This window comes from Chiloscyllium punctatum, chromosome 8 (genome assembly GCF_047496795.1).
Source record: "Chiloscyllium punctatum isolate Juve2018m chromosome 8, sChiPun1.3, whole genome shotgun sequence".
NCBI classification, from domain to species: Eukaryota; Metazoa; Chordata; class Chondrichthyes; order Orectolobiformes; family Hemiscylliidae; genus Chiloscyllium; species Chiloscyllium punctatum.
In genome coordinates this window covers 92,447,011-92,461,439 of record NC_092746.1, presented here as the reverse complement: position 1 = coordinate 92,461,439, position 14,429 = coordinate 92,447,011, and positions in this window count along the sequence as shown.

Here is a 14,429-nt window from a genome sequence, read left to right as displayed (position 1 = left end):
TTCTTCGCTCTTTTATCAGTCTCTTTGCATATATTTTTCACAACTCACTTCCTTCCTTCAAAGAACCCTGATAGAATTCCCATTATGGAGCAGATTGGGTGATCCTTTTATGGAGCACCTTCATTCATCTGCAAGTGTGACCCCAAGCTTCTGGTCACCTGTCATTTTACTTTCCTATTGTATTCCATTCTGGTATCTATGTTCTCCGTTACCTACATTGTCCCAGTGAAGCTCAATGAAACCGCACCTAATGTTTTAATAAGGCACTTTCCAGATTCAACATTGAATTCAGCACTTTCATCATCATCATCACTGACCCTTTTTTTATGGACAGCTGATGGTGATGATTCTGCAATCCTTGTATACCCTTTTGCTTTTGTAGTATTCTCACAGGTTCCCCATATTTAGTCTTTTCTTTGAAGTGCACATTTTTCTTATTCATTTGAGGGATATGTTTGTTGTTAGCCAGCGTTTATTGCTCGTTCTTGGTTACCCTTGAGAAGGTGGTGATGAGCTGCCTTCTTGAAAGGGGCAACTTGTTTTTACACTGGTTCATGTGTGGAATGAACTGCCAGAGGAAGTGGTGTGGAATGAACTGCCAGAGGAAGTGGTGGATGCAGGTACAGTTACAACATTTAATAGACATTTGGATAACTACATGAATTGAAAAGGTTTGGAGGGATATGGGCCAAATACAGGCACGTGTGATAGGTTTAGTTTGGGAGTGTAGTTGGTGTGGACTAGTTGGACCTAAGGATCTGTTTCCGTGCTGTATGACTATATAACTGCTGCAGTCCACGTACAGAGAAGAGCACATCTGACCATCCATCATCAACATTTAACATCAAGCACTGTTTAAAGTCTGTGGAAACACACTAGCTTTCAGAACGTCGCTCCTTCATGTGGTAGTGGAGGACTCCATCCTAAAACACAGAATTTATAGCAAAAATTTACAGTGATGTAACTGAAATTATACATTGACAAATATCTTGATTGTCTGTTGAATCTTTCATCTGTTTGAATACCATGATAGTTTCACTTCTTTCATGTCTAAATCACAAAACCTTTTTTTTAAAAGTTGCATTCTCAGGTTAGCTGTAACAATGGGTGATAGCTAGACAATATGTTGAAGGTGTTAGCCCCCTGTGTTCTGTCTATGTCATGATGTTTAGATTGATTCTAGTCTAAAAAGTGAGATAACAGGGTTTTACATGAATTCATGCAGTTTTGTGCCAAGTACAATGTAACTCTGCAAGTACAAATTCACCCCACAAAATATATGTGTGCATGTGGGTCTTTGTCTGTCTGTGTGTGTGTGTCCGTCTGTCTGTGTTGGGGGTTGAGAGTGTGAGAGAGTGTGTGTGTGTGTGTGTGTGGTGAGTGTAGAGTGTCTTAAGTCTGTGAGGAGGTGCATGTGGGAGTGTGTGTGTGTGTCTGGGGTGGGGGTTTGAGAGTGTGAGAGAGACTGTGTGTGTGCATGAGTGTAGAGTGGTCTAAGTCTCTAAGAGGGTGTGTGTGTGTGTGTGTATAAAGTGCAATGGTGTGTTCTTTGGTCGGATCAGCTGGTAGTGTTCCTGGTTGTTCAGTTGTCGGTACACTTCCTTGCAGTAATCTGTTCTATTCTGAATGACAGTGGCTCCTCCCTTATCTGCTGGTTTGATGACAATGTTGTGATTGGTTTTGAGAGCCTGGATGGCATTGCGTTGTGAACGGGTGATGTTTTGCTCTACCTTGTGGGTACGGCTGATGAATTTGGCACTTATATTTCCTGATGGTTTGAGCATACATGTCAAGCCAGGGCAGCGGCCCTCCAGTGGGGTCCAAGTTGACACCTTTTTAAGTCGCTCCTCTACAGATCCCTGTGATGACTGTTCCAGTTCATCAGGGGGCTCATTGGGATCACTGCTGGCACCTTGAAAGAATTCCTGGAGTCTCATTCGTCTGATGAACATACACATACTCCCACACTCTCACATGCACCCCCTCACAGACTTAAGACATTCTACACTCTCTACGCGCACACACATACACTGTCTTTCTCACACTCACAACCCCCAACCCAGACACACACACACACACACTCAAAGACCCACATGCACACATATATTTTGTGGGGTGAATTTGTACTTGCAGAGTTACATTGTACTTGGCTCAAAAACTGCATGAATTCATGTAACACCCTGTTATCTCACTTTTTAGATTCAAATCAATCTAAACATCACGGCACAGACAGAGAACACAGAGGGCCAACACCTTCAACATATTGTCTAACTATCACCCATTGTTACAGTTAACCTGAGAATGCAACTTTAAAAAAAGGTTTTGTGATTTACACATGAAAGAAGTGAAACTATCATGGTATTCAAACAGATGAAAGACCCAACAGACAATAAAGGTATTTGTCAATGTATAATTTCAGTTACATCACACTGTAAATTTTTGCTATAAATTCTGAGTTTTAGGATTGAGACCTCCACTACCACCTGATGAAGCAGCGATGCTCCGAAAGCTAGTGTGCTTCCAATTAAATCTGTTGGACTATAACCTGGTGTTGTGTGATTTTTAACTTTGTACACCCTAGTCCAACACCAGCATCTCCAAATCACAAGTACTGTTTGACTTTATTGTTCTTTGTCAAACCTGTCATTTACTTGAGGATTATTTTAGGCAATAAAGAACGTCCCAGATGGATTAACGTCTGCAGTATTAACAAATTTCTTACACCGTTACACACTGCTCTCACCCTTTCTGACAACAATGGCTGCAATGTGATCAAACACTTCATATCAGGAAGATTGCTGCCAACCATTAACTGCCTTTGTTACTGCTTCTTCTTCAAATCCTAGATATACCCATTTCACTGCAGTACTGATTCTGTGCCATACTATTGACAAATGCTCTCTGAATCCAGTTTAACGTTGTTTGGATATTTTCTCACATTGTTAAAACCAGGACACCCAATCGAGAAATCAATCCAACACTTAGCAATACCGTTAGTTTGGGTCATCCTTGTAGCAACGTTTATTCCTGGTTTTGCTACCTCCCCCTGAGATTAAGGCTTAGCATTCATGGGAAAGTAGACAGTGCAGTGACCTTTGTGAGTGCAGAACTATACACATGCACATTGGTTTAGGTTTTCTATCATCATGTTGCAGCAGTACAGATCACCATTTTCAATTAATGATGACCTGTAGAAGCTATGAGCATTATTTTCTTGAAATATTGTTTTAAATTCATGGATTGCTTTTAATAGCCACTGAGATACTGAAAGTAAATCCAATAGACTCCCAGTTAGTCTAAGAAAATTGGCAACCTTACCAGGATGTTAGTATTGACTTGATTCTCCTAGAAATAGAACAACTATTTGCAATTGTTTATTGACGTGTTCTGAGCTGTGATGCTTGGAGACCAAGGGAAAGACACTTGTGCACCTCTTTTGGAAAACATCTGATTTATTATTTGGGGGCAGAGAGCATTCAACAGGGAAATGCTGTCAATCCAGAAGGTGCAGGGAGGAAGTCTGGACTTTAGCCCTGATGCTACCTTAGGATGTCTGGAGAGTTGATTGGAGAGTGTGCAGGAAATGAGCTGAGCTTACAACAGGAAGCCTCTTCGGGAAGCTGTGGGTGCAGATAGCTAAGGAATTGTTTTACTCATGTAAACGATAAGGTTCTGGGGAGTTGTAAGAAACATTGTTCCTGTTCTTGATTGTATGAGGCTAGATCTTTAGTGTCTTCCGTTATGATTTGTGGAAGAAGGCAGATTCAAAATAAATGACTCAACGGCAGGACATTCTGGAGGGGAGGGTAAATAGCCAATGGTCATGTACACATTGGTGAAGACAATACAGATTAAAGAAAAAAGTGAAATAAGATCCTAAAAAGGATTTAGAAAGTATGTTGATGAGTAGGTCCTCAAAAGATAGTGCTAGTCAGGGTAGAAGCAGCAGGAGTATATTGGATGAGTACATGGCTGAAGAGATAGTGTGAGGGGAGGGGGAGGGTTTCAAATTCCTGGGGCATTGGCACCGGTTCTGGGAGAGGTGAGGTCAGTACAATCACATGTGGGCAGGATGATGTCTGGGGAGAGTAATTGCTGGACTGGTTGGGATTGCTTTAAATGAAAATAGAAGAAGTTTGGAATGCAAGGAGTCAGAGGAAGGGGAATCAAGGACAAAAAGAAAAAAACAAAGGCGAATAAGAAAAGTGATAGGCAGAAAAATTGAGTGCCTGGATCAAATAGGGCCTCAGTGAAAATTCATTAGAAAGGAACAAGTAATGCTGAAAGACCAGCCTGAAGGCTTTGTACCTTAATGTGCAGAGCATTTACAATAAAGTGGATGAGTTCATCATGCAAAACAAATCTGATATATTTGGGAGTACATCGGCACAAATGCAGGACAACCAGGAATGGTCTTTACTTACTTGTGGGGGGATAAAAAAGATTAAAATCAAATGTAGATCCCATACAGGCTGAAAGGAAGGAATTTATGATGGGGAACAGGGAAATGGGTGACCAACTAAATACATATTTTGGTTCTGTGCTTACAAAAGAAGACACAAATACCATACCAGAAGTCATGATTGGAAATGCCAGTGTTGGACTGGGGTGTACAAAGTTAAAAATCACACAACACCAGGTTATAGTCCAACAGGTTTAATTGGAAGCACACTAGTTTTCGGAGTGACGCTCCTTCATCTATCACCTGATGAAGGAGCATCGCTCCGAAAGCTGGTGTGCTTCCAATTAAACCTGTTGGACTATAACCTGGTGTTGTGTGATTTTTAACTTCATACCAGAAATGTTAGGGAACACTGTTTAGTGATAGGGAGGAACTGAAGGAAATCAATATTAGTAGGGAAATTGTTGGGGACATTGATGGGATTACACGCTGATAAATCCCCAGCGACTGGTAATCTACATTCCAAACTATTGAAGAAAGTATCTCTAAAAATAATGTTTGCATCTTTCAAAATTCAACAGATTCTGGAGCACCTCTTATGGATTGAAAGGTAGCTAATATAACCTCTCTATTTAAGAAGGAAGACAGTGAGAAAACTGGGAATTGTAAACCAGTTAGCCTGACGTGGATGTTGAGAAAAATGCTAAAGCCTGTTATACAAGATTTCATAGCTGAGTGATTGGATCGCCAGCATAGATTTATGAAAGGGAAATCATGCTTGATAAATCAACTGAAATTTTTAAAAGATGTGACTGCAGAGGTGATGAAGGGAGCCAGTGGATGTAGGTGATTTGGACTTTAGGAAGGCTTTCGAAGAAATCCCGCATAAGAGGTTATCGTGCAAAATTAAAGTAGTTTGGATTCAGAGGCACTGTATTGAATGGATGAAAAACTGGTTGGCAGACAGGAAACAGTAGGAATAAAAAAGAAATTTCCAAATGGCAGTGATTAGTTGGATGCTGCAGGGCTGACCACTAAAACCCCAATTGTAAACAATATATATTAACGGTGAAGGGACTAAATGTAATGCCTCCAAATTTGCAGAAGAGACAAAGCTGGGTGGAGAGGTGAGCTGTGAACAGAGATGCTTCATTGTGATTTGGACAGACTGAGTGATTGGACAAATGAATGGCAGGTGCAGTATAATCTGGATAAATATGAGGTTATCCACTTTAGGTGCAAATACACAAAGGCAGATTATTATCCGAATGACTATAAATTGATAGAGGGTAATAAGCAAGGAGACCTGGGTGTCCTCATACACCAGTCACTGAAGGTAAGCATCCAGATGCACCAGGTAGTCAGAAGGCAAATGGTATGTTGACTTCATAGTGAGAGGGTTTGAGTACAAAAGCAGGGAATGTCTTACTGCTGGGCCTTAGTAAAACCGTACCTGGAATATTGTGTGTATTTTTGATCTCCTTGTCTGAGAAGAAAAATTTTTACTATAGAGGGTGTATGGCAAAATTTTGCCAGACGGATTCCTGGGATGGAAGCTCTGATCTATGAGGAGAGGTTGGTTCAGTTAGGATTGTATTTACTGGAGTTCAGAAGAATAACATGGGGAGGGCAATCTCATAGAAATCTATAAAATTCTAACAGGACGAGACAGGGTAGGTGCAGGGAACGTGCTCCTGTTGACTGGGGAGTGCAGAATTAGGGGTGACTGTCGAAGGGTACGTAGTGTAACCCATTTAGGACTGAGATGAGGAGACATTTCACCACCCAGAGAGGAGTCAGCTTGTGGAATTCTCTACAACCGAAGCAGTCAAGGCCAAAACATCAAATGATTTCAAGAAGGAGTTGATCTCTTTAGCCCCAAATGCTATGTTCAGAAGATGTGGGGTTGGGGTGGGGTGGGGTGAGGGGGAGGGGGAGAGCGGGGAGTGGTGGAGAATGGGAAAGTGCAAATAGGCTATTGAATTAGATGATAAGCCATGATCATAATGAGTGGCAGAGTAGGCTTGAAGGGCCAAATGCTGGATTAGTGGCGCTGGAAGAGCACAGCAGTTCAGGCAGCATCCAACGAGCAGCGAAATCGACGTTTCGGGCAAAAGCCCTTCATCAGGAATAAAGGCAGTGAGCCTGAATCCAGCACCACTAATCCAGTATTTGGTTTTCAGCATCTGCAGTCATTGTTTTTACCTTGTTGATTTTAACCCTACTGCGAATCCTCTTGCAAGGAGGCTGCCTTGAAGAAGTTTTCCTCCTCTCTCTACAAGAATCTCAGGGAGTCCCTCTCCCACTGCAACTCCCAGGTCATTTCCTCTGCTCTGAAGCTCTTCAACCATGTTGTGCCGACCTGCCTATCTTCTTTTCCACCTATCCACTCCACCCTCTCCTCCTTGACCTATCACCTTCATCTCCTCCCCCACTCACCCATTGTACTCTATGCTACTCTCTCCCCACCCCCACCCTCCTCTAGCTTATCTCTCCATGCTTCAGGCGCACTGCCTTTATTCCTGATGAAGGGCTTTTGCCCGAAACGTCGATTTCGAAGCTACTTGGATGCTGCCTGAACTGCTGTGCTCTTCCAGCACCACTAATCCAGTATTTGGTTTTCAGCATCTGCAGTCATTGTTTTTACCTTGAAGGGCCAAATGGCCCACTCCTCCTATTTTCTATGTTTCTATAAGTATTTGTTTGGAGTTTTGCTTGAACTGACCTTAGAGTTGAAAATGATTCAGAGAACCATATGCTTTACTCTCAATTAACTTCATTTTGGAAGTGATGCACCAAGTGGAGCATTTCGGTGCAACTGCAGGAGCTCTACTGGAATATTGAAACTCCCCTTGTATTCCTCTCCTCAACCTAGGCTGATTCTGTATTACAGTTGTAGGGGAGCTGCCTGTTTCATTTTCTGTCCCAGCTGGAGGACGACAATGAGAGGGAGGAAAACCCATTAGGATAAATACATGACATTAAAATACCAACCTGATTGTTTTATTTTGAAAGCAGAATTTTGTATGGAGATGGAGTGCTAATGACAGTTCTGGGTCAGCAATCTGGTAATGTACTCATTAATTGCAATTATAATGCTGGGAGGCAGGAGTATTGAGCCTTTAAATTGGCTGAGTTGCTCTATTGGACTGTTTCAGTATCGACAGCACATTTTCGACCAGTGGAGGATTGGAGAAGAGTGATTTTAGCAGTGATTATGTAAGTACATCAAACATATTTCTGCAAATTGCCAATCTCTGCAGATGTTGAGTCACACTCGCATGGGAGGTAAAAATCAGCCTGTGGATTATATAAAGCCATGGCTGCCATCTGAAAAATGAGAAAGTGATTTGCACCCTTCCTTACCAACAACAGTGTACCCACACAGACTTTGGAGGGAGCAACATGAAGAAAACTCAGATATATTTTGAGGAAATAAAGAACAAAATTTAGAAAAAGATACCTGATGTTTAAAATCATGAAAATTTAGGTGGTTCTGCAGAAAAGTGTGCCCAAATAAATGTGATATCACAGTGCTGTTGTTTGTGCAAATGTATCCAGTTTCATTTAATTAGAATATTATAATATTGTCTCCCTAAATACAGCTCATAGAATGTTACAGTACAGGCCCTTTGGCCCTCCATGTTGCGCCGACCTGTGAAATTAATCTGCTGCCCATCTAACCTACACCATGCCATTATTATCCATATGTATGTCCAATGACCACTTAAATGCCCTTAATGTTGACGAGTCTACTACTGTTGCAGGCAGGCCATTCCATGCCCCTACTACTCTCTGAGTAAAGAAATTACCCCAGATATCTGTCCTAAATCTATCACTCCTCAATTTAAAGCTATGTCCCCTTGTGTTAGCCTTCGCCATCCAAGTAAAAAGGCTCTCACTGTCCACCCTATCTAATACTTTGATTATCTCAAAGGTCTCGATTAAGTCACCTCTCAACCTTCTTCTCTCTGACAAAAACAGCCTCAGTTCCCTCAGCCTTTCCTCAAAAGACCTTCCTTCCAAACCAGCAGCATTCCAGTAAATCTCCTCTGAACCCTTTCCAAAGCTTCCACATCCTTCCTTATAATGTGGTGCTTAGAACTGTACTCAATAATCCATGTGCAGCCTTACCAGTGTCTTGTACAGCTGAAGCATGACCTCATGGCTCCAAAACTCAATCCCCCTCCCAATAAATGCCAACAGACCATATGATTTCTTAACAACCCAGTGGTTAGCACTGCTGCCTCACAGAACCAGAGTCCCAGGTTTGATTCCAACCTTGGGCAACTGTCAGTGTGGAATTTGCACATTCTCTCCATATCTGCGTGGGTTTCCTCCCACAGTCCAAAGGTGTGCAGGTCAGGTGAATTGGCTATCCTAAATTGCCCATAGTGTTAGGTGCATTAGTCAGAGGGAAATGAGTCTGGGTGGGGTTACTCTTCGGAGGGTCAGTATGAACGTGTTGGGCTGAAGGCCCTGTTTTCACACCGTAGGGAATCTAATCTAATCTAACCCTATCAACCTGGATGGCAACTCTCAGGGATGTATGCACCTAGATCTCTCTGTTCCTCTACACTGTCAAGAATTTTACCATGAGCCCCGTACTCTGCATTCCTGTTACTTCTTCCGAATTGAACTGCCTTACACTATTCCTTATTAAACTCCATTTGCCACTTCTCAGTCCAGCTCTCCATCTTATCCATGTCCCTGTGTAACCCACAATATCCTTTTGGCACTATCCACAACTCTGTCTACCTTAGTGTCATCTGCAAATTTAGTAATCCATCCTTTTACGCCCACATCCAGATCATTTGTAAAAATGACAAACAGCAGTGGTTCCAAAACAGCACATTAATTTATTGCATTTTAGGCAAATGTTAGTTTGTGCATCAAGGTATTTTGAGTTTGAACTTTCTTCTGCAACATTGTTTTTATTTGAAACAAATGTTTTGACATAATAGGGCAATAAAAGATGACCAGAATGAGTCACTCCATGCACTGGAAGTTCAATATTCAGAGGCTCCGGGAATGTGAAGCCATTCAATTCAGAAACGATCCAATATTTACTTCATTTTCTTTGATGGCCAAACCAACAACAATGGTCATTTGATTTTGTTCTATGGATATTTTCTGGCAGTTTTTCCTTCCAGATATGTTTGACCCTCCGGGTCGTGCAGGGTACTGTCCTGGACCCAACTATCTTCAGCTGCTTCATTAATAACTTCACCTCCATCATAGATCAGGAATGGGAATGTTCAACACCATTTGAGACTCCTCAGAAGTGGAAGCAGTCCATGTCCAAATGCAGGAAGACCTGGACAATATCCAGGCTTGGGCTGACAAGTGGTAAGTAGCATACATACCCTACACAAATGCCTTGCAATGACCATCTCCAATAAGAGGCAATTTAACCACCATCCATTGACATTTAATGGCATTACCATCATTGAGTGCCCCACAATCAACATCTTGGGGGTTAGCATTGACCAGAAACTGAACCGGACTTGCCACACAAATACAGTGGCCAGGAGAAAGTAATGACTACAGATGTTGGAGGTCAGAATCAAGAGTGTGGTGCTGGAAAAGCACAGCAGTTCGGGCAGCATCCGAGGAGCAGAAGAATCGTGTTTCAGGCATAAGTCCTTCATCCAAAATGCAGTGGCTGGAAGAGCAAGTCAGAGGCTAGGAAAACTGCAGCGAGTAAGTCATCTCATGATTCCCAAAACCTATCCACCATCTACAAGGCACAAGTTAAGAGTTGATGGAATGTTCCCAGTTGCCTAGATGGGTGTAGCTCCAACAACATTGAAGAAGATTGACAGCATCCAGGACACAACAGCCTGTTTAATTGACACTATACTCACAAACATTTAGTCATTGTACCACTGATGCTCAGTCGCAGCAGCGTACATGAATCAACAAGATGCATTGCAGAAGGTCATTAAAGATCCTTATCACCTTCCAAATCCATGAACATTTCCTCCTAGAAGGATAATGACAGCGGATCCACAGGAACAACATCTCCTGCAAGTTTCCCTCCAAAGCCACTCACTGTTCTGACTTGAAATATATCACCAAAGCTTCACTATCGTTGGATCAAAATCCTTGAATTCTGCTCCTATTATCATAGTAAGTAGAGTAACAGCAAGTGGACAGCAACAGTTTAAGAAGGCAGTTCACCACTATCACCTGAAATGCAACTAGGGATGGGCAATAAATGCTGGAGAGCCAATGATACACATACCCCCTGAGTGAATACAAAAAGACTTCTTCACCAGCAACATTATAATTTATTTCTGAAGCCTTTTCTATTTTGTATTGCTTCTATTGTTGGTTTTGCTTTTCCTTTTGATTCTTGGTAAGAGAGCATCACTGACAGGACCAGTACTACTTACTGAACCGTAATTAATCTTCAGACAATGATGAGTTGCCTTCTTGAACCACTGCAGTCCGTGAAGTATAGCTACACCCACAGTACTGTTGGGTCGTACCAAGGGTGAGGTGAGAGTGACAGCCTTTAATATCAAGGCTGCATTCAACAGAGTGTGGCATCAAGGAGCCCTAGCAAAACTGGAATTAGTGAGTATCGGGGACAAACTCTTCGCTGGTTGGAGTCATGCCTGGTACATAGGAAGATGGTTGTGGTTGTTGGAGATCAATCATCCCAGCTCCAGGACATCTCTGCAGGGGCTTCTCAGGGCCGTGTCCTACATTTAACCACCTTCAACTCTTTCGTCAATGACCTTCCCTCCATCATAAGGTCGGAAGTGAGGATGTTCACTAATTGCACAACGTACAGCACCATTCACTATTCCTCAGATACTGAGGGGGTCCATGATCAAACACTATCTGGACAATATCCAGACTTGGGTTGACAAGTGGCAAGTAACACTCATGCCACACAATGCCAGTTATCACCATATCCAAATGGAACAATCTAGCGACTAACCCCTGATATTCAATGGTGTTACAATCACTGATACCCCCACTATCAACATCTTGATCAGAAATTCAAGTGGCTACAAAAGCAGGTCAGAGGCTAGGAATACTGTGGTGAGTAATTCACCTCCTGACTCCCCAAAGCCTGTCCAGCAACTATAAGGCACAAGTCAGGAGTATGATGGAATACTCCCCACTTGCCTAGATGGATGCAGCTCTAACAACTCTGAAGAAGCTTGACATCATTCAGGACAAAGCAACTCACATGATTAGCACCACATTCATAAACATCCACTCCCTCCACAACCGATGCTCAGTAGCAGCTGTGTATGCCATCTTCAAGATATACTACAGAAATTCACCAAAGGTCCTTAGACAGCACCTCTAACTCCACGCTGACTTCTATCTAGAAGGACAAAGGCAGCAGATATATGGGAACACCACCACCTGCAAGTTCCCCTCCAAGCCACTTACCACCCTGACTTGAAAATATATTGTGTTCCTTCACTGTCGATGGGTCAAAAGCCTGGAATTTCCTCTCTAACAGCATTGTGGGTCAACCCACGGCAGGTGGACTGCAACGGTTCAAGAAGACAGCTCATCACCATCTTCTCAAGGGCAACTAGGACAGGCAATAAATCCTGGCCCAGCCAGCATCAGCGACACCCCACAAGTGAATAATAATTTTAAAAATCTTTGTCCAAGCAACAGGGAAGGAAGACAATCAAGGTAACATTTTTCTTTTCTGGACATTCGAAGCATGAGGTAAGTCATCGTGCATGTGGGATTCTGGGTACTTTAGGTGAGGTTTTTTAAATGCAGTCATAATCTCAAAATGCTTTCTGAATTGGTGAAGTGTTGTTTGAAAAATAAGCTTTCGGTGATTTTTATAAGACTGATTTTGGTTGACAGCTAAAGGTTATCTTCAACAAACAGAGTATTTTATAAGAATTTTAAACTGGATGGAGTGGGATCATAATGCAACAGAGTGCCACTGATTCTTTACTACCACCTGTTATATGCAGGTAGAACATTTGATGTAGTGCCCTAGTATCCTAAAGTACAATACTGTAGGCTAACAGACTTGGGTTGACCGCCATGATTTTCCATTTGACTTCAGTCTGGTGAATTATTACAGTCCAGTCTAAATTCTACCTAGTGTTTACAATATAATAGAGTTTCCACAAGCAAACCAATGTCATCATGGAACAAAAACATGTCTCCCTAATTGTCTCCCTTCTCCTGGTTCAATATATAACTTTCGGAAGATTATGTGGACACTCTCATTGGGATTTTTCATACCCGAAAAGGCCAAGTGTCTGATAAAAGCATCCACACTTACAACCTGCTTGCTCAGATTTATTTATTATTTAGATAATGCACAGAATCAATATAATCCAATGAGGCACTTAAAATGTTAAAAGTAAAAGCAAGCTCAGAAGAGGTTAAAATAGCCTGTCTTGCAGCATTGGATCTTTAGTAGACTTTCACAATGTGATGTTATTCATTCTTAGTTTATTCACTGAGTTCAGATCTCCAGCCAGAACTAATGATAAGAGAGGTCTCTCAAGTATTTGTTTTAAGTCTAAATTATACCGTGGACAAAGTTGTCATTCATTTATGATTAAAGACACAATGTTACAAGCTATTAATTATAATGTTAACGATCAGATGCTTAATATCTTCTAGTTCTTTTGAGGAGCTATTAATGCTTTGACAAATTGCATTTAATTAGCCACAAAAATAAAGTCCCTAGATCATGACTGAATTCCACGTCAATCATCCTACCTGATGCACAGACTTTATTTCAAAATTTGGTTCAGGAAATCAGCTTCCTTTTTAACTCTGATTGTTGGAAGACTGCATGATATTAAGAAATAACAGCATCAACTAACATTGATGTTCTGCCTTTAATGTAGAACACAGTGCCAAGTGCTTTACATTTGTGTTATCAAACTGAGCCACAGGAGGCTTTGGAACAGATGCTTAAAACTCAGTTAAGGAGTTTATTTTAAGGAGTGATTTATAGAAAGAAAGTGAGGTGGAGAGGTTCAAGGAAAACAATTGCAGAGACTATGGCTTAGGTAGCTGATGACACGAAAGCCAGTAGTCAATGAATTAAAATGCATAAGAAGCCAAAAATGGAGGAGTAGAGATATTTTGAAGCTTATTGGTCCATCAGAGATTACAGAGAAAGAGAGGGTTGAAGCTTTGAAGGAATTTGAAAATGAGTATATAAAAATTGTGTAGTTTCTAGAGTTGGAGCTAATGTAAGTAAATAGGCTTAAATCTGGTGAGTGAGTGGAATACGGAATATGAAGTTTTGAGTGAGTTCAGGTCTATGGAGGGTTGAAAATTGGATACTGACCATGTGAACGTTGAAAGCGTTCGGTTTAATGAGGGGTGTCGATAAGGATTTCATGGGCAGATGAGTCTAGAAAAGAGTGATGGATTACTTAACAGAGATGGAAGCTAGTAATCTTGGTGATAAGATGGATATGTGGTCAGACAGGCTCCAAGGTACAAATGGAGCATGGTTAAGAAACAGAAGGAAGCAAATGTCAGGTATAGACAGGATTGAATAAGTGAATCCTTAGAAGATTATAAAGGCAGTGGGTGTATACTTAAGCAGGAAATCAGGAGGGCAAAAAGGGGACATGAGATAGCTTTGCCAAATAGGGTTAAGGAGAATCCAAAGGGTTTTTACAAATACATTATGGACAAGAGAGTAACTAAGGAGAGAATAGGGCCCCTCAAAGATCAGCAAGGCAGCCTTTGTGTGGAGCTGCAGAAAATGGGGGAGATACTAAACGAGTATTTTGCATCAGTGTTTACTGTGGAAAAGGTCAGGGAAGATATAGAATGTAGGGAAATAGATGGTGACATCTTGAAAAATGTCCATATTACAGAGGAGGAAGTGCTGGATGTCATAAAAAGCATAAAAGTGGATAAATCCCCAGGACCTGATCAGATGTACCCTAGAATTCTGTGGGAAGCAAGAGAAGTGATTGCTGGGCCTCTTGCTGAGATATTTGTATCATCGATAGTCACAGGTGAGATGCCGGAAGACTGGAGGTTGGCTAAC